This window comes from Medicago truncatula, chromosome 6 (assembly GCF_003473485.1).
Source record: "Medicago truncatula cultivar Jemalong A17 chromosome 6, MtrunA17r5.0-ANR, whole genome shotgun sequence".
Classification (NCBI taxonomy): Eukaryota; Viridiplantae; Streptophyta; class Magnoliopsida; order Fabales; family Fabaceae; genus Medicago; species Medicago truncatula.
Window position 1 is genome coordinate 20,681,976 of NC_053047.1, and position 23,334 is coordinate 20,705,309.

The window sequence follows — 23,334 nt, forward strand, 5'->3', positions numbered from 1 at the left end:
ACAATTACAACGCTTTACTCTCAGGTGCGATCATACCAGCACTAATGCACCGATCCCATCAGAACTCGCAGTAAGCGTGCTTGGCGAGAGTAGTACTAGGATGGGTGACCTCCTGGGAAGTCCTTGTGTTGCACCTCTTTTTGCCAAAATTTTACGTCGCTTTTGAAAAATAAACTTCGATTGTATTTCATTTTTTCCGTTAATTTACGCAACCTAAAACTCTATTCGTTAATTAGCGTAGTTTGACGTCTTTTTTGAAAAATAAACTTAGAAATGCATATATACAATTACAACGCTTTACTCTCAGGTGCGATCATACCAGCACTAATGCTTCGGATCCCATCAGAACTCGCAGCTAAGCGTGCTTGGCGAGAGTAGTACTAGGATGGGTGACCTCCTGGGAAGTCCTTGTGTTGCACCTCTTTTTGCCAAAATTTTACGTCGCTTTTGAAAAATAAACTTCGATTGTATTTCATTTTTTCCGTTAATTTACGCAACCTAAAACTCTATTCGTTAATTAGCGTAGTTTGACGTCTTTTTTGAAAAATAAACTTAGAAATGCATATATACAATTACAACGCTTTACTCTCAGGTGCGATCATACCAGCACTAATGCACCGGATCCCATCAGAACTCGCAGTTAAGCGTGCTTGGCGAGAGTAGTACTAGGATGGGTGACCTCCTGGGAAGTCCTTGTGTTGCACCTCTTTTTGCCAAAATTTTACGTCGCTTTTGAAAAATAAACTTCGATTGTATTTCATTTTTTCCGTTAATTTACGCAACCTAAAACTCTATTCGTTAATAGCGTAGTTTGACGTCTTTTTTGAAAAATAAACTTAGAAATGCATATATACAATTACAACGCTTTACTCTCAGGTGCGATCATACCAGCACTAATGCTTCGGATCCCATCAGAACTACGCAGCTAAGCGTGCTTGGTCGAGAGTAGTACTAGGATGGGTGACCTCCTGGGAAGTCCTTGTGTTGCACCTCTTTTTGCCAAAATTTTACGTCGCTTTTGAAAAATAAACTTCGATTGTATTTCATTTTTTCCGTTAATTTACGCAACCTAAAACTCTATTCGTTAATTAGCGTAGTTTGACGTCTTTTTTGAAAAATAAACTTAGAAATGCATATATACAATTACAACGCTTTACTCTCAGGTGCGATCATACCAGCACTAATGCTTCGGATCCCATCAGAACTACGCAGCTAAGCGTGCTTGGTCGAGAGTAGTACTAGGATGGGTGACCTCCTGGGAAGTCCTTGTGTTGCACCTCTTTTTGCCAAAATTTTACGTCGCTTTTGAAAAATAAACTTCGATTGTATTTCATTTTTTCCGTTAATTTACGCAACCTAAAACTCTATTCGTTAATTAGCGTAGTTTGACGTCTTTTTTGAAAAATAAACTTAGAAATGCATATATACAATTACAACGCTTTACTCTCAGGTGCGATCATACCAGCACTAATGCCCGGATCCCATCAGAACTCGCAGTTAAGCGTGCTTGGCGAGAGTAGTACTAGGATGGGTGACCTCCTGGGAAGTCCTTGTGTTGCACCTCTTTTTGCCAAAATTTTACGTCGCTTTTGAAAAATAAACTTCGATTGTATTTCATTTTTTCCGTTAATTTACGCAACCTAAAACTCTATTCGTTAATTAGCGTAGTTTGACGTCTTTTTTGAAAAATAAACTTAGAAATGCATATATACAATTACAACGCTTTACTCTCAGGTGCGATCATACCAGCACTAATGCTTCGGATCCCATCAGAACTCGCAGTAAGCGTGCTTGGCGAGAGTAGTACTAGGATGGGTGACCTCCTGGGAAGTCCTTGTGTTGCACCTCTTTTTGCCAAAATTTTACGTCGCTTTTGAAAAATAAACTTCGATTGTATTTCATTTTTTCCGTTAATTTACGCAACCTAAAACTCTATTCGTTAATTAGCGTAGTTTGACGTCTTTTTTGAAAAATAAACTTAGAAATGCATATATACAATTACAACGCTTTACTCTCAGGTGCGATCATACCAGCACTAATGCTTCGGATCCCATCAGAACTACGCAGCTAAGCGTGCTTGGTCGAGAGTAGTACTAGGATGGGTGACCTCCTGGGAAGTCCTTGTGTTGCACCTCTTTTTGCCAAAATTTTACGTCGCTTTTGAAAAATAAACTTCGATTGTATTTCATTTTTTCCGTTAATTTACGCAACCTAAAACTCTATTCGTTAATTAGCGTAGTTTGACGTCTTTTTTGAAAAATAAACTTAGAAATGCATATATACAATTACAACGCTTTACTCTCAGGTGCGATCATACCAGCACTAATGCACCGGATCCCATCAGAACTCGCAGCTAAGCGTGCTTGGCGAGAGTAGTACTAGGATGGGTGACCTCCTGGGAAGTCCTTGTGTTGCACCTCTTTTTGCCAAAATTTTACGTCGCTTTTGAAAAATAAACTTCGATTGTATTTCATTTTTTCCGTTAATTTACGCAACCTAAAACTCTATTCGTTAATTAGCGTAGTTTGACGTCTTTTTTGAAAAATAAACTTAGAAATGCATATATACAATTACAACGCTTTACTCTCAGGTGCGATCATACCAGCACTAATGCTTCGGATCCCATCAGAACTACGCAGCTAAGCGTGCTTGGTCGAGAGTAGTACTAGGATGGGTGACCTCCTGGGAAGTCCTTGTGTTGCACCTCTTTTTGCCAAAATTTTACGTCGCTTTTGAAAAATAAACTTCGATTGTATTTCATTTTTTCCGTTAATTTACGCAACCTAAAACTCTATTCGTTAATTAGCGTAGTTTGACGTCTTTTTTGAAAAATAAACTTAGAAATGCATATATACAATTACAACGCTTTACTCTCAGGTGCGATCATACCAGCACTAATGCTTCGGATCCCATCAGAACTACGCAGCTAAGCGTGCTTGGTCGAGAGTAGTACTAGGATGGGTGACCTCCTGGGAAGTCCTTGTGTTGCACCTCTTTTTGCCAAAATTTTACGTCGCTTTTGAAAAATAAACTTCGATTGTATTTCATTTTTTCCGTTAATTTACGCAACCTAAAACTCTATTCGTTAATTAGCGTAGTTTGACGTCTTTTTTGAAAAATAAACTTAGAAATGCATATATACAATTACAACGCTTTACTCTCAGGTGCGATCATACCAGCACTAATGCTCGGATCCCATCAGAACTCGCAGCTAAGCGTGCTTGGCGAGAGTAGTACTAGGATGGGTGACCTCCTGGGAAGTCCTTGTGTTGCACCTCTTTTTGCCAAAATTTTACGTCGCTTTTGAAAAATAAACTTCGATTGTATTTCATTTTTTCCGTTAATTTACGCAACCTAAAACTCTATTCGTTAATTAGCGTAGTTTGACGTCTTTTTTGAAAAATAAACTTAGAAATGCATATATACAATTACAACGCTTTACTCTCAGGTGCGATCATACCAGCACTAATGCTTCGGATCCCATCAGAACTACGCAGCTAAGCGTGCTTGGTCGAGAGTAGTACTAGGATGGGTGACCTCCTGGGAAGTCCTTGTGTTGCACCTCTTTTTGCCAAAATTTTACGTCGCTTTTGAAAAATAAACTTCGATTGTATTTCATTTTTTCCGTTAATTTACGCAACCTAAAACTCTATTCGTTAATTAGCGTAGTTTGACGTCTTTTTTGAAAAATAAACTTAGAAATGCATATATACAATTACAACGCTTTACTCTCAGGTGCGATCATACCAGCACTAATGCTTCGGATCCCATCAGAACTACGCAGCTAAGCGTGCTTGGTCGAGAGTAGTACTAGGATGGGTGACCTCCTGGGAAGTCCTTGTGTTGCACCTCTTTTTGCCAAAATTTTACGTCGCTTTTGAAAAATAAACTTCGATTGTATTTCATTTTTTCCGTTAATTTACGCAACCTAAAACTCTATTCGTTAATTAGCGTAGTTTGACGTCTTTTTTGAAAAATAAACTTAGAAATGCATATATACAATTACAACGCTTTACTCTCAGGTGCGATCATACCAGCACTAATGCACGGATCCCATCAGAACTACGCAGCTAAGCGTGCTTGGCGAGAGTAGTACTAGGATGGGTGACCTCCTAGGAAGTCCTTGTGTTGCACCTCTTTTTGCCAAAATTTTACGTCGCTTTTGAAAAATAAACTTCGATTGTATTTCATTTTTTCCGTTAATTTACGCAACCTAAAACTCTATTCGTTAATTAGCGTAGTTTGACGTCTTTTTTGAAAAATAAACTTAGAAATGCATATATACAATTACAACGCTTTACTCTCAGGTGCGATCATACCAGCACTAATGCTTCGGATCCCATCAGAACTACGCAGCTAAGCGTGCTTGGCGAGAGTAGTACTAGGATGGGTGACCTCCTGGGAAGTCCTTGTGTTGCACCTCTTTTTGCCAAAATTTTACGTCGCTTTTGAAAAATAAACTTCGATTGTATTTCATTTTTTCCGTTAATTTACGCAACCTAAAACTCTATTCGTTAATTAGCGTAGTTTGACGTCTTTTTTGAAAAATAAACTTAGAAATGCATATATACAATTACAACGCTTTACTCTCAGGTGCGATCATACCAGCACTAATGCTTCGGATCCCATCAGAACTACGCAGCTAAGCGTGCTTGGTCGAGAGTAGTACTAGGATGGGTGACCTCCTGGGAAGTCCTTGTGTTGCACCTCTTTTTGCCAAAATTTTACGTCGCTTTTGAAAAATAAACTTCGATTGTATTTCATTTTTTCCGTTAATTTACGCAACCTAAAACTCTATTCGTTAATTAGCGTAGTTTGACGTCTTTTTTGAAAAATAAACTTAGAAATGCATATATACAATTACAACGCTTTACTCTCAGGTGCGATCATACCAGCACTAATGCTTCGGATCCCATCAGAACTCGCAGCTAAGCGTGCTTGGTCGAGAGTAGTACTAGGATGGGTGACCTCCTGGGAAGTCCTTGTGTTGCACCTCTTTTTGCCAAAATTTTACGTCGCTTTTGAAAAATAAACTTCGATTGTATTTCATTTTTTCCGTTAATTTACGCAACCTAAAACTCTATTCGTTAATTAGCGTAGTTTGACGTCTTTTTTGAAAAATAAACTTAGAAATGCATATATACAATTACAACGCTTTACTCTCAGGTGCGATCATACCAGCACTAATGCCCGGATCCCATCAGAACTCGCAGTAAGCGTGCTTGGCGAGAGTAGTACTAGGATGGGTGACCTCCTGGGAAGTCCTTGTGTTGCACCTCTTTTTGCCAAAATTTTACGTCGCTTTTGAAAAATAAACTTCGATTGTATTTCATTTTTTCCGTTAATTTACGCAACCTAAAACTCTATTCGTTAATTAGCGTAGTTTGACGTCTTTTTTGAAAAATAAACTTAGAAATGCATATATACAATTACAACGCTTTACTCTCAGGTGCGATCATACCAGCACTAATGCTTCGGATCCCATCAGAACTACGCAGCTAAGCGTGCTTGGCGAGAGTAGTACTAGGATGGGTGACCTCCTGGGAAGTCCTTGTGTTGCACCTCTTTTTGCCAAAATTTTACGTCGCTTTTGAAAAATAAACTTCGATTGTATTTCATTTTTTCCGTTAATTTACGCAACCTAAAACTCTATTCGTTAATTAGCGTAGTTTGACGTCTTTTTTGAAAAATAAACTTAGAAATGCATATATACAATTACAACGCTTTACTCTCAGGTGCGATCATACCAGCACTAATGCTTCGGATCCCATCAGAACTACGCAGCTAAGCGTGCTTGGTCGAGAGTAGTACTAGGATGGGTGACCTCCTGGGAAGTCCTTGTGTTGCACCTCTTTTTGCCAAAATTTTACGTCGCTTTTGAAAAATAAACTTCGATTGTATTTCATTTTTTCCGTTAATTTACGCAACCTAAAACTCTATTCGTTAATTAGCGTAGTTTGACGTCTTTTTTGAAAAATAAACTTAGAAATGCATATATACAATTACAACGCTTTACTCTCAGGTGCGATCATACCAGCACTAATGCACGGATCCCATCAGAACTACGCAGCTAAGCGTGCTTGGCGAGAGTAGTACTAGGATGGGTGACCTCCTAGGAAGTCCTTGTGTTGCACCTCTTTTTGCCAAAATTTTACGTCGCTTTTGAAAAATAAACTTCGATTGTATTTCATTTTTTCCGTTAATTTACGCAACCTAAAACTCTATTCGTTAATTAGCGTAGTTTGACGTCTTTTTTGAAAAATAAACTTAGAAATGCATATATACAATTACAACGCTTTACTCTCAGGTGCGATCATACCAGCACTAATGCTTCGGATCCCATCAGAACTACGCAGCTAAGCGTGCTTGGCGAGAGTAGTACTAGGATGGGTGACCTCCTGGGAAGTCCTTGTGTTGCACCTCTTTTTGCCAAAATTTTACGTCGCTTTTGAAAAATAAACTTCGATTGTATTTCATTTTTTCCGTTAATTTACGCAACCTAAAACTCTATTCGTTAATTAGCGTAGTTTGACGTCTTTTTTGAAAAATAAACTTAGAAATGCATATATACAATTACAACGCTTTACTCTCAGGTGCGATCATACCAGCACTAATGCTTCGGATCCCATCAGAACTACGCAGCTAAGCGTGCTTGGTCGAGAGTAGTACTAGGATGGGTGACCTCCTGGGAAGTCCTTGTGTTGCACCTCTTTTTGCCAAAATTTTACGTCGCTTTTGAAAAATAAACTTCGATTGTATTTCATTTTTTCCGTTAATTTACGCAACCTAAAACTCTATTCGTTAATTAGCGTAGTTTGACGTCTTTTTTGAAAAATAAACTTAGAAATGCATATATACAATTACAACGCTTTACTCTCAGGTGCGATCATACCAGCACTAATGCTTCGGATCCCATCAGAACTACGCTGTTAAGCGTGCTTGGGCGAGAGTAGTACTAGGATGGGTGACCTCCTGGGAAGTCCTTGTGTTGCACCTCTTTTTGCCAAAATTTTACGTCGCTTTTGAAAAATAAACTTCGATTGTATTTCATTTTTTCCGTTAATTTACGCAACCTAAAACTCTATTCGTTAAATATCGTAGTTTGACGTCTTTTTTGAAAAATAAACTTAGAAATGCATATATACAATTACAACGCTTTACTCTCAGGTGCGATCATACCAGCACTAATGCTTCGGATCCCATCAGAACTACGCAGCTAAGCGTGCTTGGTCGAGAGTAGTACTAGGATGGGTGACCTCCTGGGAAGTCCTTGTGTTGCACCTCTTTTTGCCAAAATTTTACGTCGCTTTTGAAAAATAAACTTCGATTGTATTTCATTTTTTCCGTTAATTTACGCAACCTAAAACTCTATTCGTTAATTAGCGTAGTTTGACGTCTTTTTTGAAAAATAAACTTAGAAATGCATATATACAATTACAACGCTTTACTCTCAGGTGCGATCATACCAGCACTAATGCTTCGGATCCCATCAGAACTACGCAGCTAAGCGTGCTTGGTCGAGAGTAGTACTAGGATGGGTGACCTCCTGGGAAGTCCTTGTGTTGCACCTCTTTTTGCCAAAATTTTACGTCGCTTTTGAAAAATAAACTTCGATTGTATTTCATTTTTTCCGTTAATTTACGCAACCTAAAACTCTATTCGTTAATTAGCGTAGTTTGACGTCTTTTTTGAAAAATAAACTTAGAAATGCATATATACAATTACAACGCTTTACTCTCAGGTGCGATCATACCAGCACTAATGCACCGATCCCATCAGAACTCGCAGTTAAGCGTGCTTGGCGAGAGTAGTACTAGGATGGGTGACCTCCTGGGAAGTCCTTGTGTTGCACCTCTTTTTGCCAAAATTTTACGTCGCTTTTGAAAAATAAACTTCGATTGTATTTCATTTTTTCCGTTAATTTACGCAACCTAAAACTCTATTCGTTAAATATCGTAGTTTGACGTCTTTTTTGAAAAATAAACTTAGAAATGCATATATACAATTACAACGCTTTACTCTCAGGTGCGATCATACCAGCACTAATGCTTCGGATCCCATCAGAACTACGCAGCTAAGCGTGCTTGGTCGAGAGTAGTACTAGGATGGGTGACCTCCTGGGAAGTCCTTGTGTTGCACCTCTTTTTGCCAAAATTTTACGTCGCTTTTGAAAAATAAACTTCGATTGTATTTCATTTTTTCCGTTAATTTACGCAACCTAAAACTCTATTCGTTAATTAGCGTAGTTTGACGTCTTTTTTGAAAAATAAACTTAGAAATGCATATATACAATTACAACGCTTTACTCTCAGGTGCGATCATACCAGCACTAATGCTTCGGATCCCATCAGAACTACGCAGCTAAGCGTGCTTGGTCGAGAGTAGTACTAGGATGGGTGACCTCCTGGGAAGTCCTTGTGTTGCACCTCTTTTTGCCAAAATTTTACGTCGCTTTTGAAAAATAAACTTCGATTGTATTTCATTTTTTCCGTTAATTTACGCAACCTAAAACTCTATTCGTTAATTAGCGTAGTTTGACGTCTTTTTTGAAAAATAAACTTAGACATGCATATATACAATTACAACGCTTTACTCTCAGGTGCGATCATACCAGCACTAATGCTCGGATCCCATCAGAACTACGCAGTTAAGCGTGCTTGGTCGAGAGTAGTACTAGGATGGGTGACCTCCTGGGAAGTCCTTGTGTTGCACCTCTTTTTGCCAAAATTTTACGTCGCTTTTGAAAAATAAACTTCGATTGTATTTCATTTTTTCCGTTAATTTACGCAACCTAAAACTCTATTCGTTAAATATCGTAGTTTGACGTCTTTTTTGAAAAATAAACTTAGAAATGCATATATACAATTACAACGCTTTACTCTCAGGTGCGATCATACCAGCACTAATGCTTCGGATCCCATCAGAACTACGCAGCTAAGCGTGCTTGGTCGAGAGTAGTACTAGGATGGGTGACCTCCTGGGAAGTCCTTGTGTTGCACCTCTTTTTGCCAAAATTTTACGTCGCTTTTGAAAAATAAACTTCGATTGTATTTCATTTTTTCCGTTAATTTACGCAACCTAAAACTCTATTCGTTAATTAGCGTAGTTTGACGTCTTTTTTGAAAAATAAACTTAGAAATGCATATATACAATTACAACGCTTTACTCTCAGGTGCGATCATACCAGCACTAATGCTTCGGATCCCATCAGAACTACGCAGCTAAGCGTGCTTGGCGAGAGTAGTACTAGGATGGGTGACCTCCTGGGAAGTCCTTGTGTTGCACCTCTTTTTGCCAAAATTTTACGTCGCTTTTGAAAAATAAACTTCGATTGTATTTCATTTTTTCCGTTAATTTACGCAACCTAAAACTCTATTCGTTAATTAGCGTAGTTTGACGTCTTTTTTGAAAAATAAACTTAGAAATGCATATATACAATTACAACGCTTTACTCTCAGGTGCGATCATACCAGCACTAATGCTTCGGATCCCATCAGAACTACGCAGCTAAGCGTGCTTGGTCGAGAGTAGTACTAGGATGGGTGACCTCCTGGGAAGTCCTTGTGTTGCACCTCTTTTTGCCAAAATTTTACGTCGCTTTTGAAAAATAAACTTCGATTGTATTTCATTTTTTCCGTTAATTTACGCAACCTAAAACTCTATTCGTTAATTAGCGTAGTTTGACGTCTTTTTTGAAAAATAAACTTAGAAATGCATATATACAATTACAACGCTTTACTCTCAGGTGCGATCATACCAGCACTAATGCTCGGATCCCATCAGAACTCGCAGTAAGCGTGCTTGGCGAGAGTAGTACTAGGATGGGTGACCTCCTGGGAAGTCCTTGTGTTGCACCTCTTTTTGCCAAAATTTTACGTCGCTTTTGAAAAATAAACTTCGATTGTATTTCATTTTTTCCGTTAATTTACGCAACCTAAAACTCTATTCGTTAAATATCGTAGTTTGACGTCTTTTTTGAAAAATAAACTTAGAAATGCATATATACAATTACAACGCTTTACTCTCAGGTGCGATCATACCAGCACTAATGCTTCGGATCCCATCAGAACTACGCAGCTAAGCGTGCTTGGTCGAGAGTAGTACTAGGATGGGTGACCTCCTGGGAAGTCCTTGTGTTGCACCTCTTTTTGCCAAAATTTTACGTCGCTTTTGAAAAATAAACTTCGATTGTATTTCATTTTTTCCGTTAATTTACGCAACCTAAAACTCTATTCGTTAATTAGCGTAGTTTGACGTCTTTTTTGAAAAATAAACTTAGAAATGCATATATACAATTACAACGCTTTACTCTCAGGTGCGATCATACCAGCACTAATGCTTCGGATCCCATCAGAACTACGCAGCTAAGCGTGCTTGGCGAGAGTAGTACTAGGATGGGTGACCTCCTGGGAAGTCCTTGTGTTGCACCTCTTTTTGCCAAAATTTTACGTCGCTTTTGAAAAATAAACTTCGATTGTATTTCATTTTTTCCGTTAATTTACGCAACCTAAAACTCTATTCGTTAATTAGCGTAGTTTGACGTCTTTTTTGAAAAATAAACTTAGAAATGCATATATACAATTACAACGCTTTACTCTCAGGTGCGATCATACCAGCACTAATGCTTCGGATCCCATCAGAACTACGCAGCTAAGCGTGCTTGGTCGAGAGTAGTACTAGGATGGGTGACCTCCTGGGAAGTCCTTGTGTTGCACCTCTTTTTGCCAAAATTTTACGTCGCTTTTGAAAAATAAACTTCGATTGTATTTCATTTTTTCCGTTAATTTACGCAACCTAAAACTCTATTCGTTAATATCGTAGTTTGACGTCTTTTTTGAAAAATAAACTTAGAAATGCATATATACAATTACAACGCTTTACTCTCAGGTGCGATCATACCAGCACTAATGCTTCGGATCCCATCAGAACTACGCAGCTAAGCGTGCTTGGTCGAGAGTAGTACTAGGATGGGTGACCTCCTGGGAAGTCCTTGTGTTGCACCTCTTTTTGCCAAAATTTTACGTCGCTTTTGAAAAATAAACTTCGATTGTATTTCATTTTTTCCGTTAATTTACGCAACCTAAAACTCTATTCGTTAATTAGCGTAGTTTGACGTCTTTTTTGAAAAATAAACTTAGAAATGCATATATACAATTACAACGCTTTACTCTCAGGTGCGATCATACCAGCACTAATGCTTCGGATCCCATCAGAACTACGCAGCTAAGCGTGCTTGGCGAGAGTAGTACTAGGATGGGTGACCTCCTGGGAAGTCCTTGTGTTGCACCTCTTTTTGCCAAAATTTTACGTCGCTTTTGAAAAATAAACTTCGATTGTATTTCATTTTTTCCGTTAATTTACGCAACCTAAAACTCTATTCGTTAATTAGCGTAGTTTGACGTCTTTTTTGAAAAATAAACTTAGAAATGCATATATACAATTACAACGCTTTACTCTCAGGTGCGATCATACCAGCACTAATGCACCGATCCCATCAGAACTCGCAGTAAGCGTGCTTGGCGAGAGTAGTACTAGGATGGGTGACCTCCTGGGAAGTCCTTGTGTTGCACCTCTTTTTGCCAAAATTTTACGTCGCTTTTGAAAAATAAACTTCGATTGTATTTCATTTTTTCCGTTAATTTACGCAACCTAAAACTCTATTCGTTAATATCGTAGTTTGACGTCTTTTTTGAAAAATAAACTTAGAAATGCATATATACAATTACAACGCTTTACTCTCAGGTGCGATCATACCAGCACTAATGCTTCGGATCCCATCAGAACTACGCAGCTAAGCGTGCTTGGTCGAGAGTAGTACTAGGATGGGTGACCTCCTGGGAAGTCCTTGTGTTGCACCTCTTTTTGCCAAAATTTTACGTCGCTTTTGAAAAATAAACTTCGATTGTATTTCATTTTTTCCGTTAATTTACGCAACCTAAAACTCTATTCGTTAATTAGCGTAGTTTGACGTCTTTTTTGAAAAATAAACTTAGAAATGCATATATACAATTACAACGCTTTACTCTCAGGTGCGATCATACCAGCACTAATGCTTCGGATCCCATCAGAACTACGCAGCTAAGCGTGCTTGGCGAGAGTAGTACTAGGATGGGTGACCTCCTGGGAAGTCCTTGTGTTGCACCTCTTTTTGCCAAAATTTTACGTCGCTTTTGAAAAATAAACTTCGATTGTATTTCATTTTTTCCGTTAATTTACGCAACCTAAAACTCTATTCGTTAATATCGTAGTTTGACGTCTTTTTTGAAAAATAAACTTAGAAATGCATATATACAATTACAACGCTTTACTCTCAGGTGCGATCATACCAGCACTAATGCTTCGGATCCCATCAGAACTACGCAGCTAAGCGTGCTTGGTCGAGAGTAGTACTAGGATGGGTGACCTCCTGGGAAGTCCTTGTGTTGCACCTCTTTTTGCCAAAATTTTACGTCGCTTTTGAAAAATAAACTTCGATTGTATTTCATTTTTTCCGTTAATTTACGCAACCTAAAACTCTATTCGTTAATTAGCGTAGTTTGACGTCTTTTTTGAAAAATAAACTTAGAAATGCATATATACAATTACAACGCTTTACTCTCAGGTGCGATCATACCAGCACTAATGCTCGGATCCCATCAGAACTACGCAGCTAAGCGTGCTTGGTCGAGAGTAGTACTAGGATGGGTGACCTCCTGGGAAGTCCTTGTGTTGCACCTCTTTTTGCCAAAATTTTACGTCGCTTTTGAAAAATAAACTTCGATTGTATTTCATTTTTTCCGTTAATTTACGCAACCTAAAACTCTATTCGTTAATTAGCGTAGTTTGACGTCTTTTTTGAAAAATAAACTTAGAAATGCATATATACAATTACAACGCTTTACTCTCAGGTGCGATCATACCAGCACTAATGCTCGGATCCCATCAGAACTACGCAGCTAAGCGTGCTTGGTCGAGAGTAGTACTAGGATGGGTGACCTCCTGGGAAGTCCTTGTGTTGCACCTCTTTTTGCCAAAATTTTACGTCGCTTTTGAAAAATAAACTTCGATTGTATTTCATTTTTTCCGTTAATTTACGCAACCTAAAACTCTATTCGTTAATTAGCGTAGTTTGACGTCTTTTTTGAAAAATAAACTTAGAAATGCATATATACAATTACAACGCTTTACTCTCAGGTGCGATCATACCAGCACTAATGCTTCGGATCCCATCAGAACTACGCAGCTAAGCGTGCTTGGTCGAGAGTAGTACTAGGATGGGTGACCTCCTGGGAAGTCCTTGTGTTGCACCTCTTTTTGCCAAAATTTTACGTCGCTTTTGAAAAATAAACTTCGATTGTATTTCATTTTTTCCGTTAATTTACGCAACCTAAAACTCTATTCGTTAATATCGTAGTTTGACGTCTTTTTTGAAAAATAAACTTAGAAATGCATATATACAATTACAACGCTTTACTCTCAGGTGCGATCATACCAGCACTAATGCTTCGGATCCCATCAGAACTACGCAGCTAAGCGTGCTTGGTCGAGAGTAGTACTAGGATGGGTGACCTCCTGGGAAGTCCTTGTGTTGCACCTCTTTTTGCCAAAATTTTACGTCGCTTTTGAAAAATAAACTTCGATTGTATTTCATTTTTTCCGTTAATTTACGCAACCTAAAACTCTATTCGTTAATATCGTAGTTTGACGTCTTTTTTGAAAAATAAACTTAGAAATGCATATATACAATTACAACGCTTTACTCTCAGGTGCGATCATACCAGCACTAATGCTTCGGATCCCATCAGAACTACGCAGCTAAGCGTGCTTGGTCGAGAGTAGTACTAGGATGGGTGACCTCCTGGGAAGTCCTTGTGTTGCACCTCTTTTTGCCAAAATTTTACGTCGCTTTTGAAAAATAAACTTCGATTGTATTTCATTTTTTCCGTTAATTTACGCAACCTAAAACTCTATTCGTTAATTAGCGTAGTTTGACGTCTTTTTTGAAAAATAAACTTAGAAATGCATATATACAATTACAACGCTTTACTCTCAGGTGCGATCATACCAGCACTAATGCTTCGGATCCCATCAGAACTACGCAGCTAAGCGTGCTTGGTCGAGAGTAGTACTAGGATGGGTGACCTCCTGGGAAGTCCTTGTGTTGCACCTCTTTTTGCCAAAATTTTACGTCGCTTTTGAAAAATAAACTTCGATTGTATTTCATTTTTTCCGTTAATTTACGCAACCTAAAACTCTATTCGTTAATAGCGTAGTTTGACGTCTTTTTTGAAAAATAAACTTAGAAATGCATATATACAATTACAACGCTTTACTCTCAGGTGCGATCATACCAGCACTAATGCTTCGGATCCCATCAGAACTACGCAGCTAAGCGTGCTTGGTCGAGAGTAGTACTAGGATGGGTGACCTCCTGGGAAGTCCTTGTGTTGCACCTCTTTTTGCCAAAATTTTACGTCGCTTTTGAAAAATAAACTTCGATTGTATTTCATTTTTTCCGTTAATTTACGCAACCTAAAACTCTATTCGTTAAATATCGTAGTTTGACGTCTTTTTTGAAAAATAAACTTAGAAATGCATATATACAATTACAACGCTTTACTCTCAGGTGCGATCATACCAGCACTAATGCTTCGGATCCCATCAGAACTACGCAGCTAAGCGTGCTTGGTCGAGAGTAGTACTAGGATGGGTGACCTCCTGGGAAGTCCTTGTGTTGCACCTCTTTTTGCCAAAATTTTACGTCGCTTTTGAAAAATAAACTTCGATTGTATTTCATTTTTTCCGTTAATTTACGCAACCTAAAACTCTATTCGTTAATTACGTAGTTTGACGTCTTTTTTGAAAAATAAACTTAGAAATGCATATATACAATTACAACGCTTTACTCTCAGGTGCGATCATACCAGCACTAATGCTTCGGATCCCATCAGAACTACGCAGCTAAGCGTGCTTGGTCGAGAGTAGTACTAGGATGGGTGACCTCCTGGGAAGTCCTTGTGTTGCACCTCTTTTTGCCAAAATTTTACGTCGCTTTTGAAAAATAAACTTCGATTGTATTTCATTTTTTCCGTTAATTTACGCAACCTAAAACTCTATTCGTTAATTAGCGTAGTTTGACGTCTTTTTTGAAAAATAAACTTAGAAATGCATATATACAATTACAACGCTTTACTCTCAGGTGCGATCATACCAGCACTAATGCTTCGGATCCCATCAGAACTACGCAGCTAAGCGTGCTTGGTCGAGAGTAGTACTAGGATGGGTGACCTCCTGGGAAGTCCTTGTGTTGCACCTCTTTTTGCCAAAATTTTACGTCGCTTTTGAAAAATAAACTTCGATTGTATTTCATTTTTTCCGTTAATTTACGCAACCTAAAACTCTATTCGTTAAATATCGTAGTTTGACGTCTTTTTTGAAAAATAAACTTAGAAATGCATATATACAATTACAACGCTTTACTCTCAGGTGCGATCATACCAGCACTAATGCTTCGGATCCCATCAGAACTACGCAGCTAAGCGTGCTTGGTCGAGAGTAGTACTAGGATGGGTGACCTCCTGGGAAGTCCTTGTGTTGCACCTCTTTTTGCCAAAATTTTACGTCGCTTTTGAAAAATAAACTTCGATTGTATTTCATTTTTTCCGTTAATTTACGCAACCTAAAACTCTATTCGTTAATTAGCGTAGTTTGACGTCTTTTTTGAAAAATAAACTTAGAAATGCATATATACAATTACAACGCTTTACTCTCAGGTGCGATCATACCAGCACTAATGCTTCGGATCCCATCAGAACTACGCAGCTAAGCGTGCTTGGCGAGAGTAGTACTAGGATGGGTGACCTCCTGGGAAGTCCTTGTGTTGCACCTCTTTTTGCCAAAATTTTACGTCGCTTTTGAAAAATAAACTTCGATTGTATTTCATTTTTTCCGTTAATTTACGCAACCTAAAACTCTATTCGTTAATTAGCGTAGTTTGACGTCTTTTTTGAAAAATAAACTTAGAAATGCATATATACAATTACAACGCTTTACTCTCAGGTGCGATCATACCAGCACTAATGCTTCGGATCCCATCAGAACTACGCAGCTAAGCGTGCTTGGTCGAGAGTAGTACTAGGATGGGTGACCTCCTGGGAAGTCCTTGTGTTGCACCTCTTTTTGCCAAAATTTTACGTCGCTTTTGAAAAATAAACTTCGATTGTATTTCATTTTTTCCGTTAATTTACGCAACCTAAAACTCTATTCGTTAATTAGCGTAGTTTGACGTCTTTTTTGAAAAATAAACTTAGAAATGCATATATACAATTACAACGCTTTACTCTCAGGTGCGATCATACCAGCACTAATGCACGGATCCCATCAGAACTACGCAGCTAAGCGTGCTTGGCGAGAGTAGTACTAGGATGGGTGACCTCCTGGGAAGTCCTTGTGTTGCACCTCTTTTTGCCAAAATTTTACGTCGCTTTTGAAAAATAAACTTCGATTGTATTTCATTTTTTCCGTTAATTTACGCAACCTAAAACTCTATTCGTTAAATATCGTAGTTTGACGTTTTTTTGAAAAATAAACTTAGAAATGCATATATACAATTACAACGCTTTACTCTCAGGTGCGATCATACCAGCACTAATGCTTCGGATCCCATCAGAACTACGCAGCTAAGCGTGCTTGGTCGAGAGTAGTACTAGGATGGGTGACCTCCTGGGAAGTCCTTGTGTTGCACCTCTTTTTGCCAAAATTTTACGTCGCTTTTGAAAAATAAACTTCGATTGTATTTCATTTTTTCCGTTAATTTACGCAACCTAAAACTCTATTCGTTAATTAGCGTAGTTTGACGTCTTTTTTGAAAAATAAACTTAGAAATGCATATATACAATTACAACGCTTTACTCTCAGGTGCGATCATACCAGCACTAATGCTCGGATCCCATCAGAACTCGCAGCTAAGCGTGCTTGGCGAGAGTAGTACTAGGATGGGTGACCTCCTGGGAAGTCCTTGTGTTGCACCTCTTTTTGCCAAAATTTTACGTCGCTTTTGAAAAATAAACTTCGATTGTATTTCATTTTTTCCGTTAATTTACGCAACCTAAAACTCTATTCGTTAATATCGTAGTTTGACGTCTTTTTTGAAAAATAAACTTAGAAATGCATATATACAATTACAACGCTTTACTCTCAGGTGCGATCATACCAGCACTAATGCTTCGGATCCCATCAGAACTACGCAGCTAAGCGTGCTTGGTCGAGAGTAGTACTAGGATGGGTGACCTCCTGGGAAGTCCTTGTGTTGCACCTCTTTTTGCCAAAATTTTACGTCGCTTTTGAAAAATAAACTTCGATTGTATTTCATTTTTTCCGTTAATTTACGCAACCTAAAACTCTATTCGTTAATATCGTAGTTTGACGTCTTTTTTGAAAAATAAACTTAGAAATGCATATATACAATTACAACGCTTTACTCTCAGGTGCGATCATACCAGCACTAATGCTTCGGATCCCATCAGAACTACGCAGCTAAGCGTGCTTGGTCGAGAGTAGTACTAGGATGGGTGACCTCCTGGGAAGTCCTTGTGTTGCACCTCTTTTTGCCAAAATTTTACGTCGCTTTTGAAAAATAAACTTCGATTGTATTTCATTTTTTCCGTTAATTTACGCAACCTAAAACTCTATTCGTTAATTAGCGTAGTTTGACGTCTTTTTTGAAAAATAAACTTAGAAATGCATATATACAATTACAACGCTTTACTCTCAGGTGCGATCATACCAGCACTAATGCTCGGATCCCATCAGAACTCGCAGCTAAGCGTGCTTGGCGAGAGTAGTACTAGGATGGGTGACCTCCTGGGAAGTCCTTGTGTTGCACCTCTTTTTGCCAAAATTTTACGTCGCTTTTGAAAAATAAACTTCGATTGTATTTCATTTTTTCCGTTAATTTACGCAACCTAAAACTCTATTCGTTAATATCGTAGTTTGACGTCTTTTTTGAAAAATAAACTTAGAAATGCATATATACAATTACAACGCTTTACTCTCAGGTGCGATCATACCAGCACTAATGCTTCGGATCCCATCAGAACTACGCAGCTAAGCGTGCTTGGTCGAGAGTAGTACTAGGATGGGTGACCTCCTGGGAAGTCCTTGTGTTGCACCTCTTTTTGCCAAAATTTTACGTCGCTTTTGAAAAATAAACTTCGATTGTATTTCATTTTTTCCGTTAATTTACGCAACCTAAAACTCTATTCGTTAAATATCGTAGTTTGACGTCTTTTTTGAAAAATAAACTTAGAAATGCATATATACAATTACAACGCTTTACTCTCAGGTGCGATCATACCAGCACTAATGCTTCGGATCCCATCAGAACTACGCAGCTAAGCGTGCTTGGTCGAGAGTAGTACTAGGATGGGTGACCTCCTGGGAAGTCCTTGTGTTGCACCTCTTTTTGCCAAAATTTTACGTCGCTTTTGAAAAATAAACTTCGATTGTATTTCATTTTTTCCGTTAATTTACGCAACCTAAAACTCTATTCGTTAATTAGCGTAGTTTGACGTCTTTTTTGAAAAATAAACTTAGAAATGCATATATACAATTACAACGCTTTACTCTCAGGTGCGATCATACCAGCACTAATGCACGGATCCCATCAGAACTCGCAGTAAGCGTGCTTGGCGAGAGTAGTACTAGGATGGGTGACCTCCTGGGAAGTCCTTGTGTTGCACCTCTTTTTGCCAAAATTTTACGTCGCTTTTGAAAAATAAACTTCGATTGTATTTCATTTTTTCCGTTAATTTACGCAACCTAAAACTCTATTCGTTAATTAGCGTAGTTTGACGTCTTTTTTGAAAAATAAACTTAGAAATGCATATATACAATTACAACGCTTTACTCTCAGGTGCGATCATACCAGCACTAATGCTTCGGATCCCATCAGAACTACGCAGCTAAGCGTGCTTGGTCGAGAGTAGTACTAGGATGGGTGACCTCCTGGGAAGTCCTTGTGTTGCACCTCTTTTTGCCAAAATTTTACGTCGCTTTTGAAAAATAAACTTCGATTGTATTTCATTTTTTCCGTTAATTTACGCAACCTAAAACTCTATTCGTTAATAGCGTAGTTTGACGTCTTTTTTGAAAAATAAACTTAGAAATGCATATATACAATTACAACGCTTTACTCTCAGGTGCGATCATACCAGCACTAATGCTTCGGATCCCATCAGAACTACGCAGCTAAGCGTGCTTGGTCGAGAGTAGTACTAGGATGGGTGACCTCCTGGGAAGTCCTTGTGTTGCACCTCTTTTTGCCAAAATTTTACGTCGCTTTTGAAAAATAAACTTCGATTGTATTTCATTTTTTCCGTTAATTTACGCAACCTAAAACTCTATTCGTTAATTAGCGTAGTTTGACGTCTTTTTTGAAAAAAAACTTAGAAATGCATATATACAATTACAACGCTTTACTCTCAGGTGCGATCATACCAGCACTAATGCACCGGATCCCATCAGAACTCGCAGTAAGCGTGCTTGGCGAGAGTAGTACTAGGATGGGTGACCTCCTGGGAAGTCCTTGTGTTGCACCTCTTTTTGCCAAAATTTTACGTCGCTTTTGAAAAATAAACTTCGATTGTATTTCATTTTTTCCGTTAATTTACGCAACCTAAAACTCTATTCGTTAAATATCGTAGTTTGACGTCTTTTTTGAAAAATAAACTTAGAAATGCATATATACAATTACAACGCTTTACTCTCAGGTGCGATCATACCAGCACTAATGCTTCGGATCCCATCAGAACTACGCAGCTAAGCGTGCTTGGTCGAGAGTAGTACTAGGATGGGTGACCTCCTGGGAAGTCCTTGTGTTGCACCTCTTTTTGCCAAAATTTTACGTCGCTTTTGAAAAATAAACTTCGATTGTATTTCATTTTTTCCGTTAATTTACGCAACCTAAAACTCTATTCGTTAAATATCGTAGTTTGACGTCTTTTTTGAAAAATAAACTTAGAAATGCATATATACAATTACAACGCTTTACTCTCAGGTGCGATCATACCAGCACTAATGCTTCGGATCCCATCAGAACTACGCAGCTAAGCGTGCTTGGTCGAGAGTAGTACTAGGATGGGTGACCTCCTGGGAAGTCCTTGTGTTGCACCTCTTTTTGCCAAAATTTTACGTCGCTTTTGAAAAATAAACTTCGATTGTATTTCATTTTTTCCGTTAATTTACGCAACCTAAAACTCTATTCGTTAAATATCGTAGTTTGACGTCTTTTTTGAAAAATAAACTTAGAAATGCATATATACAATTACAACGCTTTACTCTCAGGTGCGATCATACCAGCACTAATGCTTCGGATCCCATCAGAACTACGCAGCTAAGCGTGCTTGGTCGAGAGTAGTACTAGGATGGGTGACCTCCTGGGAAGTCCTTGTGTTGCACCTCTTTTTGCCAAAATTTTACGTCGCTTTTGAAAAATAAACTTCGATTGTATTTCATTTTTTCCGTTAATTTACGCAACCTAAAACTCTATTCGTTAATTAGCGTAGTTTGACGTCTTTTTTGAAAAATAAACTTAGAAATGCATATATACAATTACAACGCTTTACTCTCAGGTGCGATCATACCAGCACTAATGCACGGATCCCATCAGAACTACGCAGCTAAGCGTGCTTGGCGAGAGTAGTACTAGGATGGGTGACCTCCTGGGAAGTCCTTGTGTTGCACCTCTTTTTGCCAAAATTTTACGTCGCTTTTGAAAAATAAACTTCGATTGTATTTCATTTTTTCCGTTAATTTACGCAACCTAAAACTCTATTCGTTAATATCGTAGTTTGACGTCTTTTTTGAAAAATAAACTTAGAAATGCATATATACAATTACAACGCTTTACTCTCAGGTGCGATCATACCAGCACTAATGCTTCGGATCCCATCAGAACTACGCAGCTAAGCGTGCTTGGTCGAGAGTAGTACTAGGATGGGTGACCTCCTGGGAAGTCCTTGTGTTGCACCTCTTTTTGCCAAAATTTTACGTCGCTTTTGAAAAATAAACTTCGATTGTATTTCATTTTTTCCGTTAATTTACGCAACCTAAAACTCTATTCGTTAATTAGCGTAGTTTGACGTCTTTTTTGAAAAATAAACTTAGAAATGCATATATACAATTACAACGCTTTACTCTCAGGTGCGATCATACCAGCACTAATGCTTCGGATCCCATCAGAACTACGCAGCTAAGCGTGCTTGGTCGAGAGTAGTACTAGGATGGGTGACCTCCTGGGAAGTCCTTGTGTTGCACCTCTTTTTGCCAAAATTTTACGTCGCTTTTGAAAAATAAACTTCGATTGTATTTCATTTTTTCCGTTAATTTACGCAACCTAAAACTCTATTCGTTAATTAGCGTAGTTTGACGTCTTTTTTGAAAAATAAACTTAGAAATGCATATATACAATTACAACGCTTTACTCTCAGGTGCGATCATACCAGCACTAATGCTCGGATCCCATCAGAACTACGCAGCTAAGCGTGCTTGGTCGAGAGTAGTACTAGGATGGGTGACCTCCTGGGAAGTCCTTGTGTTGCACCTCTTTTTGCCAAAATTTTACGTCGCTTTTGAAAAATAAACTTCGATTGTATTTCATTTTTTCCGTTAATTTACGCAACCTAAAACTCTATTCGTTAATTAGCGTAGTTTGACGTCTTTTTTGAAAAATAAACTTAGAAATGCATATATACAATTACAACGCTTTACTCTCAGGTGCGATCATACCAGCACTAATGCTTCGGATCCCATCAGAACTACGCAGTAAGCGTGCTTGGCGAGAGTAGTACTAGGATGGGTGACCTCCTGGGAAGTCCTTGTGTTGCACCTCTTTTTGCCAAAATTTTACGTCGCTTTTGAAAAATAAACTTCGATTGTATTTCATTTTTTCCGTTAATTTACGCAACCTAAAACTCTATTCGTTAATTAGCGTAGTTTGACGTCTTTTTTGAAAAATAAACTTAGAAATGCATATATACAATTACAACGCTTTACTCTCAGGTGCGATCATACCAGCACTAATGCTTCGGATCCCATCAGAACTACGCAGCTAAGCGTGCTTGGCGAGAGTAGTACTAGGATGGGTGACCTCCTGGGAAGTCCTTGTGTTGCACCTCTTTTTGCCAAAATTTTACGTCGCTTTTGAAAAATAAACTTCGATTGTATTTCATTTTTTCCGTTAATTTACGCAACCTAAAACTCTATTCGTTAATTAGCGTAGTTTGACGTCTTTTTTGAAAAATAAACTTAGAAATGCATATATACAATTACAACGCTTTACTCTCAGGTGCGATCATACCAGCACTAATGCACGGATCCCATCAGAACTCGCAGTAAGCGTGCTTGGCGAGAGTAGTACTAGGATGGGTGACCTCCTGGGAAGTCCTTGTGTTGCACCTCTTTTTGCCAAAATTTTACGTCGCTTTTGAAAAATAAACTTCGATTGTATTTCATTTTTTCCGTTAATTTACGCAACCTAAAACTCTATTCGTTAATTAGCGTAGTTTGACGTTTTTTTGAAAAAAAAACTTAGAAATGCATATATACAATTACAACGCTTTACTCTCAGGTGCGATCATACCAGCACTAATGCACGGATCCCATCAGAACTCGCAGTAAGCGTGCTTGGCGAGAGTAGTACTAGGATGGGTGACCTCCTGGAAGTCCTTGTGTTGCACCTCTTTTTGCCAAAATTTTAACTCGCTTTTGGAAAATAAACTTCGATTGTATTTCATTTTTTCCGTTAATTTACGCAACCTAAAACTCTATTCGTTAATTAGCGTAGTTTGACGTCTTTTTTGAAAAATAAACTTAGAAATGCATATATACAATTACAACGCTTTACTCTCAGGTGCGATCATACCAGCACTAATGCTTCGGATCCCATCAGAACTACGCAGCTAAGCGTGCTTGGCGAGAGTAGTACTAGGATGGGTGACCTCCTGGAAGTCCTTGTGTTGCACCTCTTTTTGCCAAAATTTTAACTCGCTTTTGGAAAATAAACTTCGATTGTATTTCATTTTTTCCGTTAATTTACGCAACCTAAAACTCTATTCGTTAATTAGCGTAGTTTGACGTCTTTTTTGAAAAATAAACTTAGAAATGCATATATACAATTACAACGCTTTACTCTCAGGTGCGATCATACCAGCACTAATGCCGGATCCCATCAGAACTCGCAGTTAAGCGTGCTTGGCGAGAGTAGTACTAGGATGGGTGACCTCCAGGAAGTCCTTGTGTTGCACCTCTTTTTGCCAAAATTTTAACTCGCTTTTGGAAAATAAACTTCGATTGTAT

The 23,334-nt window shown here is 38.4% G+C and overlaps 63 non-coding genes and 19 pseudogenes across 63 annotated transcripts; all 82 read left to right on the forward strand.

Annotated features, from left to right (window-relative positions):
* The first annotated feature begins 22 nt into the window (after positions 1-22).
* On the forward strand, positions 23-137 carry LOC120576187 (uncharacterized; annotated as a pseudogene).
* Positions 138-305: 168 nt separating this feature from the next.
* Positions 306-422, forward strand: LOC120576168 (uncharacterized; annotated as a pseudogene).
* Positions 423-590: 168 nt separating this feature from the next.
* Positions 591-707, forward strand: LOC120576713 (5S ribosomal RNA). The gene has a single exon (XR_005642791.1). It is a non-coding gene; the product is annotated as a 5S ribosomal RNA (ribosomal RNA).
* Positions 708-874: 167 nt separating this feature from the next.
* LOC120576598 (5S ribosomal RNA) lies at positions 875-993 on the forward strand. Its single transcript, XR_005642676.1, has one exon. It is a non-coding gene; the product is annotated as a 5S ribosomal RNA (ribosomal RNA).
* A 168-nt stretch (positions 994-1,161) lies between these two features.
* On the forward strand, positions 1,162-1,280 carry LOC120576599 (5S ribosomal RNA). The gene has a single exon (XR_005642677.1). It is a non-coding gene; the product is annotated as a 5S ribosomal RNA (ribosomal RNA).
* Positions 1,281-1,448: 168 nt separating this feature from the next.
* Positions 1,449-1,564, forward strand: LOC120576175 (uncharacterized; annotated as a pseudogene).
* Positions 1,565-1,732: 168 nt separating this feature from the next.
* LOC120576198 (uncharacterized) lies at positions 1,733-1,848 on the forward strand (annotated as a pseudogene).
* A 168-nt stretch (positions 1,849-2,016) lies between these two features.
* LOC120576601 (5S ribosomal RNA) lies at positions 2,017-2,135 on the forward strand. Its single transcript, XR_005642679.1, has one exon. It is a non-coding gene; the product is annotated as a 5S ribosomal RNA (ribosomal RNA).
* A 168-nt stretch (positions 2,136-2,303) lies between these two features.
* Positions 2,304-2,420, forward strand: LOC120576720 (5S ribosomal RNA). The gene has a single exon (XR_005642798.1). It is a non-coding gene; the product is annotated as a 5S ribosomal RNA (ribosomal RNA).
* A 168-nt stretch (positions 2,421-2,588) lies between these two features.
* LOC120576602 (5S ribosomal RNA) lies at positions 2,589-2,707 on the forward strand. The gene has a single exon (XR_005642680.1). It is a non-coding gene; the product is annotated as a 5S ribosomal RNA (ribosomal RNA).
* A 168-nt stretch (positions 2,708-2,875) lies between these two features.
* Positions 2,876-2,994, forward strand: LOC120576603 (5S ribosomal RNA). Its single transcript, XR_005642681.1, has one exon. It is a non-coding gene; the product is annotated as a 5S ribosomal RNA (ribosomal RNA).
* Positions 2,995-3,162: 168 nt separating this feature from the next.
* Positions 3,163-3,278, forward strand: LOC120576177 (uncharacterized; annotated as a pseudogene).
* Positions 3,279-3,446: 168 nt separating this feature from the next.
* On the forward strand, positions 3,447-3,565 carry LOC120576604 (5S ribosomal RNA). Its single transcript, XR_005642682.1, has one exon. It is a non-coding gene; the product is annotated as a 5S ribosomal RNA (ribosomal RNA).
* A 168-nt stretch (positions 3,566-3,733) lies between these two features.
* Positions 3,734-3,852, forward strand: LOC120576605 (5S ribosomal RNA). The gene has a single exon (XR_005642683.1). It is a non-coding gene; the product is annotated as a 5S ribosomal RNA (ribosomal RNA).
* Positions 3,853-4,020: 168 nt separating this feature from the next.
* LOC120576169 (uncharacterized) lies at positions 4,021-4,137 on the forward strand (annotated as a pseudogene).
* Positions 4,138-4,305: 168 nt separating this feature from the next.
* LOC120576727 (5S ribosomal RNA) lies at positions 4,306-4,423 on the forward strand. The gene has a single exon (XR_005642805.1). It is a non-coding gene; the product is annotated as a 5S ribosomal RNA (ribosomal RNA).
* Positions 4,424-4,591: 168 nt separating this feature from the next.
* On the forward strand, positions 4,592-4,710 carry LOC120576607 (5S ribosomal RNA). Its single transcript, XR_005642685.1, has one exon. It is a non-coding gene; the product is annotated as a 5S ribosomal RNA (ribosomal RNA).
* Positions 4,711-4,878: 168 nt separating this feature from the next.
* Positions 4,879-4,996, forward strand: LOC120576719 (5S ribosomal RNA). Its single transcript, XR_005642797.1, has one exon. It is a non-coding gene; the product is annotated as a 5S ribosomal RNA (ribosomal RNA).
* Positions 4,997-5,164: 168 nt separating this feature from the next.
* Positions 5,165-5,279, forward strand: LOC120576204 (uncharacterized; annotated as a pseudogene).
* A 168-nt stretch (positions 5,280-5,447) lies between these two features.
* Positions 5,448-5,565, forward strand: LOC120576729 (5S ribosomal RNA). The gene has a single exon (XR_005642807.1). It is a non-coding gene; the product is annotated as a 5S ribosomal RNA (ribosomal RNA).
* Positions 5,566-5,733: 168 nt separating this feature from the next.
* LOC120576608 (5S ribosomal RNA) lies at positions 5,734-5,852 on the forward strand. The gene has a single exon (XR_005642686.1). It is a non-coding gene; the product is annotated as a 5S ribosomal RNA (ribosomal RNA).
* A 168-nt stretch (positions 5,853-6,020) lies between these two features.
* Positions 6,021-6,137, forward strand: LOC120576170 (uncharacterized; annotated as a pseudogene).
* Positions 6,138-6,305: 168 nt separating this feature from the next.
* LOC120576730 (5S ribosomal RNA) lies at positions 6,306-6,423 on the forward strand. The gene has a single exon (XR_005642808.1). It is a non-coding gene; the product is annotated as a 5S ribosomal RNA (ribosomal RNA).
* Positions 6,424-6,591: 168 nt separating this feature from the next.
* Positions 6,592-6,710, forward strand: LOC120576609 (5S ribosomal RNA). Its single transcript, XR_005642687.1, has one exon. It is a non-coding gene; the product is annotated as a 5S ribosomal RNA (ribosomal RNA).
* A 168-nt stretch (positions 6,711-6,878) lies between these two features.
* Positions 6,879-6,997, forward strand: LOC120576584 (5S ribosomal RNA). Its single transcript, XR_005642662.1, has one exon. It is a non-coding gene; the product is annotated as a 5S ribosomal RNA (ribosomal RNA).
* Positions 6,998-7,165: 168 nt separating this feature from the next.
* Positions 7,166-7,284, forward strand: LOC120576610 (5S ribosomal RNA). The gene has a single exon (XR_005642688.1). It is a non-coding gene; the product is annotated as a 5S ribosomal RNA (ribosomal RNA).
* A 168-nt stretch (positions 7,285-7,452) lies between these two features.
* LOC120576611 (5S ribosomal RNA) lies at positions 7,453-7,571 on the forward strand. The gene has a single exon (XR_005642689.1). It is a non-coding gene; the product is annotated as a 5S ribosomal RNA (ribosomal RNA).
* Positions 7,572-7,739: 168 nt separating this feature from the next.
* On the forward strand, positions 7,740-7,855 carry LOC120576725 (5S ribosomal RNA). Its single transcript, XR_005642803.1, has one exon. It is a non-coding gene; the product is annotated as a 5S ribosomal RNA (ribosomal RNA).
* Positions 7,856-8,023: 168 nt separating this feature from the next.
* On the forward strand, positions 8,024-8,142 carry LOC120576612 (5S ribosomal RNA). The gene has a single exon (XR_005642690.1). It is a non-coding gene; the product is annotated as a 5S ribosomal RNA (ribosomal RNA).
* A 168-nt stretch (positions 8,143-8,310) lies between these two features.
* LOC120576613 (5S ribosomal RNA) lies at positions 8,311-8,429 on the forward strand. The gene has a single exon (XR_005642691.1). It is a non-coding gene; the product is annotated as a 5S ribosomal RNA (ribosomal RNA).
* Positions 8,430-8,597: 168 nt separating this feature from the next.
* On the forward strand, positions 8,598-8,715 carry LOC120576692 (5S ribosomal RNA). The gene has a single exon (XR_005642770.1). It is a non-coding gene; the product is annotated as a 5S ribosomal RNA (ribosomal RNA).
* A 168-nt stretch (positions 8,716-8,883) lies between these two features.
* LOC120576614 (5S ribosomal RNA) lies at positions 8,884-9,002 on the forward strand. Its single transcript, XR_005642692.1, has one exon. It is a non-coding gene; the product is annotated as a 5S ribosomal RNA (ribosomal RNA).
* Positions 9,003-9,170: 168 nt separating this feature from the next.
* Positions 9,171-9,288, forward strand: LOC120576731 (5S ribosomal RNA). Its single transcript, XR_005642809.1, has one exon. It is a non-coding gene; the product is annotated as a 5S ribosomal RNA (ribosomal RNA).
* A 168-nt stretch (positions 9,289-9,456) lies between these two features.
* Positions 9,457-9,575, forward strand: LOC120576615 (5S ribosomal RNA). The gene has a single exon (XR_005642693.1). It is a non-coding gene; the product is annotated as a 5S ribosomal RNA (ribosomal RNA).
* Positions 9,576-9,743: 168 nt separating this feature from the next.
* On the forward strand, positions 9,744-9,858 carry LOC120576202 (uncharacterized; annotated as a pseudogene).
* Positions 9,859-10,026: 168 nt separating this feature from the next.
* LOC120576616 (5S ribosomal RNA) lies at positions 10,027-10,145 on the forward strand. The gene has a single exon (XR_005642694.1). It is a non-coding gene; the product is annotated as a 5S ribosomal RNA (ribosomal RNA).
* A 168-nt stretch (positions 10,146-10,313) lies between these two features.
* Positions 10,314-10,431, forward strand: LOC120576732 (5S ribosomal RNA). The gene has a single exon (XR_005642810.1). It is a non-coding gene; the product is annotated as a 5S ribosomal RNA (ribosomal RNA).
* A 168-nt stretch (positions 10,432-10,599) lies between these two features.
* LOC120576618 (5S ribosomal RNA) lies at positions 10,600-10,718 on the forward strand. Its single transcript, XR_005642696.1, has one exon. It is a non-coding gene; the product is annotated as a 5S ribosomal RNA (ribosomal RNA).
* Positions 10,719-10,885: 167 nt separating this feature from the next.
* LOC120576619 (5S ribosomal RNA) lies at positions 10,886-11,004 on the forward strand. Its single transcript, XR_005642697.1, has one exon. It is a non-coding gene; the product is annotated as a 5S ribosomal RNA (ribosomal RNA).
* A 168-nt stretch (positions 11,005-11,172) lies between these two features.
* Positions 11,173-11,290, forward strand: LOC120576733 (5S ribosomal RNA). The gene has a single exon (XR_005642811.1). It is a non-coding gene; the product is annotated as a 5S ribosomal RNA (ribosomal RNA).
* A 168-nt stretch (positions 11,291-11,458) lies between these two features.
* Positions 11,459-11,573, forward strand: LOC120576188 (uncharacterized; annotated as a pseudogene).
* A 167-nt stretch (positions 11,574-11,740) lies between these two features.
* Positions 11,741-11,859, forward strand: LOC120576620 (5S ribosomal RNA). Its single transcript, XR_005642698.1, has one exon. It is a non-coding gene; the product is annotated as a 5S ribosomal RNA (ribosomal RNA).
* A 168-nt stretch (positions 11,860-12,027) lies between these two features.
* LOC120576734 (5S ribosomal RNA) lies at positions 12,028-12,145 on the forward strand. Its single transcript, XR_005642812.1, has one exon. It is a non-coding gene; the product is annotated as a 5S ribosomal RNA (ribosomal RNA).
* A 167-nt stretch (positions 12,146-12,312) lies between these two features.
* On the forward strand, positions 12,313-12,431 carry LOC120576621 (5S ribosomal RNA). The gene has a single exon (XR_005642699.1). It is a non-coding gene; the product is annotated as a 5S ribosomal RNA (ribosomal RNA).
* Positions 12,432-12,599: 168 nt separating this feature from the next.
* Positions 12,600-12,717, forward strand: LOC120576704 (5S ribosomal RNA). The gene has a single exon (XR_005642782.1). It is a non-coding gene; the product is annotated as a 5S ribosomal RNA (ribosomal RNA).
* A 168-nt stretch (positions 12,718-12,885) lies between these two features.
* On the forward strand, positions 12,886-13,003 carry LOC120576706 (5S ribosomal RNA). Its single transcript, XR_005642784.1, has one exon. It is a non-coding gene; the product is annotated as a 5S ribosomal RNA (ribosomal RNA).
* Positions 13,004-13,171: 168 nt separating this feature from the next.
* On the forward strand, positions 13,172-13,290 carry LOC120576622 (5S ribosomal RNA). Its single transcript, XR_005642700.1, has one exon. It is a non-coding gene; the product is annotated as a 5S ribosomal RNA (ribosomal RNA).
* A 167-nt stretch (positions 13,291-13,457) lies between these two features.
* Positions 13,458-13,576, forward strand: LOC120576623 (5S ribosomal RNA). Its single transcript, XR_005642701.1, has one exon. It is a non-coding gene; the product is annotated as a 5S ribosomal RNA (ribosomal RNA).
* A 167-nt stretch (positions 13,577-13,743) lies between these two features.
* LOC120576624 (5S ribosomal RNA) lies at positions 13,744-13,862 on the forward strand. The gene has a single exon (XR_005642702.1). It is a non-coding gene; the product is annotated as a 5S ribosomal RNA (ribosomal RNA).
* A 168-nt stretch (positions 13,863-14,030) lies between these two features.
* On the forward strand, positions 14,031-14,149 carry LOC120576625 (5S ribosomal RNA). Its single transcript, XR_005642703.1, has one exon. It is a non-coding gene; the product is annotated as a 5S ribosomal RNA (ribosomal RNA).
* A 167-nt stretch (positions 14,150-14,316) lies between these two features.
* Positions 14,317-14,435, forward strand: LOC120576626 (5S ribosomal RNA). The gene has a single exon (XR_005642704.1). It is a non-coding gene; the product is annotated as a 5S ribosomal RNA (ribosomal RNA).
* Positions 14,436-14,603: 168 nt separating this feature from the next.
* Positions 14,604-14,722, forward strand: LOC120576627 (5S ribosomal RNA). Its single transcript, XR_005642705.1, has one exon. It is a non-coding gene; the product is annotated as a 5S ribosomal RNA (ribosomal RNA).
* A 167-nt stretch (positions 14,723-14,889) lies between these two features.
* On the forward strand, positions 14,890-15,008 carry LOC120576629 (5S ribosomal RNA). Its single transcript, XR_005642707.1, has one exon. It is a non-coding gene; the product is annotated as a 5S ribosomal RNA (ribosomal RNA).
* A 168-nt stretch (positions 15,009-15,176) lies between these two features.
* Positions 15,177-15,295, forward strand: LOC120576630 (5S ribosomal RNA). Its single transcript, XR_005642708.1, has one exon. It is a non-coding gene; the product is annotated as a 5S ribosomal RNA (ribosomal RNA).
* A 168-nt stretch (positions 15,296-15,463) lies between these two features.
* Positions 15,464-15,582, forward strand: LOC120576631 (5S ribosomal RNA). The gene has a single exon (XR_005642709.1). It is a non-coding gene; the product is annotated as a 5S ribosomal RNA (ribosomal RNA).
* A 168-nt stretch (positions 15,583-15,750) lies between these two features.
* LOC120576735 (5S ribosomal RNA) lies at positions 15,751-15,868 on the forward strand. Its single transcript, XR_005642813.1, has one exon. It is a non-coding gene; the product is annotated as a 5S ribosomal RNA (ribosomal RNA).
* A 168-nt stretch (positions 15,869-16,036) lies between these two features.
* LOC120576632 (5S ribosomal RNA) lies at positions 16,037-16,155 on the forward strand. The gene has a single exon (XR_005642710.1). It is a non-coding gene; the product is annotated as a 5S ribosomal RNA (ribosomal RNA).
* Positions 16,156-16,323: 168 nt separating this feature from the next.
* On the forward strand, positions 16,324-16,440 carry LOC120576760 (5S ribosomal RNA). Its single transcript, XR_005642838.1, has one exon. It is a non-coding gene; the product is annotated as a 5S ribosomal RNA (ribosomal RNA).
* Positions 16,441-16,607: 167 nt separating this feature from the next.
* LOC120576633 (5S ribosomal RNA) lies at positions 16,608-16,726 on the forward strand. Its single transcript, XR_005642711.1, has one exon. It is a non-coding gene; the product is annotated as a 5S ribosomal RNA (ribosomal RNA).
* Positions 16,727-16,894: 168 nt separating this feature from the next.
* Positions 16,895-17,010, forward strand: LOC120576179 (uncharacterized; annotated as a pseudogene).
* A 167-nt stretch (positions 17,011-17,177) lies between these two features.
* On the forward strand, positions 17,178-17,296 carry LOC120576634 (5S ribosomal RNA). Its single transcript, XR_005642712.1, has one exon. It is a non-coding gene; the product is annotated as a 5S ribosomal RNA (ribosomal RNA).
* Positions 17,297-17,463: 167 nt separating this feature from the next.
* Positions 17,464-17,582, forward strand: LOC120576635 (5S ribosomal RNA). The gene has a single exon (XR_005642713.1). It is a non-coding gene; the product is annotated as a 5S ribosomal RNA (ribosomal RNA).
* Positions 17,583-17,750: 168 nt separating this feature from the next.
* On the forward strand, positions 17,751-17,866 carry LOC120576180 (uncharacterized; annotated as a pseudogene).
* Positions 17,867-18,033: 167 nt separating this feature from the next.
* Positions 18,034-18,152, forward strand: LOC120576636 (5S ribosomal RNA). Its single transcript, XR_005642714.1, has one exon. It is a non-coding gene; the product is annotated as a 5S ribosomal RNA (ribosomal RNA).
* A 168-nt stretch (positions 18,153-18,320) lies between these two features.
* On the forward strand, positions 18,321-18,439 carry LOC120576637 (5S ribosomal RNA). The gene has a single exon (XR_005642715.1). It is a non-coding gene; the product is annotated as a 5S ribosomal RNA (ribosomal RNA).
* A 168-nt stretch (positions 18,440-18,607) lies between these two features.
* LOC120576194 (uncharacterized) lies at positions 18,608-18,722 on the forward strand (annotated as a pseudogene).
* Positions 18,723-18,890: 168 nt separating this feature from the next.
* On the forward strand, positions 18,891-19,009 carry LOC120576638 (5S ribosomal RNA). Its single transcript, XR_005642716.1, has one exon. It is a non-coding gene; the product is annotated as a 5S ribosomal RNA (ribosomal RNA).
* A 167-nt stretch (positions 19,010-19,176) lies between these two features.
* On the forward strand, positions 19,177-19,295 carry LOC120576640 (5S ribosomal RNA). The gene has a single exon (XR_005642718.1). It is a non-coding gene; the product is annotated as a 5S ribosomal RNA (ribosomal RNA).
* A 167-nt stretch (positions 19,296-19,462) lies between these two features.
* Positions 19,463-19,578, forward strand: LOC120576184 (uncharacterized; annotated as a pseudogene).
* A 168-nt stretch (positions 19,579-19,746) lies between these two features.
* LOC120576641 (5S ribosomal RNA) lies at positions 19,747-19,865 on the forward strand. The gene has a single exon (XR_005642719.1). It is a non-coding gene; the product is annotated as a 5S ribosomal RNA (ribosomal RNA).
* Positions 19,866-20,033: 168 nt separating this feature from the next.
* LOC120576642 (5S ribosomal RNA) lies at positions 20,034-20,152 on the forward strand. The gene has a single exon (XR_005642720.1). It is a non-coding gene; the product is annotated as a 5S ribosomal RNA (ribosomal RNA).
* A 168-nt stretch (positions 20,153-20,320) lies between these two features.
* Positions 20,321-20,439, forward strand: LOC120576643 (5S ribosomal RNA). The gene has a single exon (XR_005642721.1). It is a non-coding gene; the product is annotated as a 5S ribosomal RNA (ribosomal RNA).
* Positions 20,440-20,607: 168 nt separating this feature from the next.
* Positions 20,608-20,724, forward strand: LOC120576762 (5S ribosomal RNA). The gene has a single exon (XR_005642840.1). It is a non-coding gene; the product is annotated as a 5S ribosomal RNA (ribosomal RNA).
* Positions 20,725-20,891: 167 nt separating this feature from the next.
* Positions 20,892-21,010, forward strand: LOC120576644 (5S ribosomal RNA). The gene has a single exon (XR_005642722.1). It is a non-coding gene; the product is annotated as a 5S ribosomal RNA (ribosomal RNA).
* A 168-nt stretch (positions 21,011-21,178) lies between these two features.
* On the forward strand, positions 21,179-21,297 carry LOC120576645 (5S ribosomal RNA). The gene has a single exon (XR_005642723.1). It is a non-coding gene; the product is annotated as a 5S ribosomal RNA (ribosomal RNA).
* Positions 21,298-21,465: 168 nt separating this feature from the next.
* On the forward strand, positions 21,466-21,583 carry LOC120576707 (5S ribosomal RNA). Its single transcript, XR_005642785.1, has one exon. It is a non-coding gene; the product is annotated as a 5S ribosomal RNA (ribosomal RNA).
* A 168-nt stretch (positions 21,584-21,751) lies between these two features.
* Positions 21,752-21,868, forward strand: LOC120576185 (uncharacterized; annotated as a pseudogene).
* A 168-nt stretch (positions 21,869-22,036) lies between these two features.
* Positions 22,037-22,154, forward strand: LOC120576736 (5S ribosomal RNA). The gene has a single exon (XR_005642814.1). It is a non-coding gene; the product is annotated as a 5S ribosomal RNA (ribosomal RNA).
* A 168-nt stretch (positions 22,155-22,322) lies between these two features.
* LOC120576195 (uncharacterized) lies at positions 22,323-22,437 on the forward strand (annotated as a pseudogene).
* Positions 22,438-22,604: 167 nt separating this feature from the next.
* On the forward strand, positions 22,605-22,718 carry LOC120576207 (uncharacterized; annotated as a pseudogene).
* A 168-nt stretch (positions 22,719-22,886) lies between these two features.
* LOC120576182 (uncharacterized) lies at positions 22,887-23,003 on the forward strand (annotated as a pseudogene).
* A 168-nt stretch (positions 23,004-23,171) lies between these two features.
* On the forward strand, positions 23,172-23,285 carry LOC120576206 (uncharacterized; annotated as a pseudogene).
* Positions 23,286-23,334: the final 49 nt, after the last annotated feature.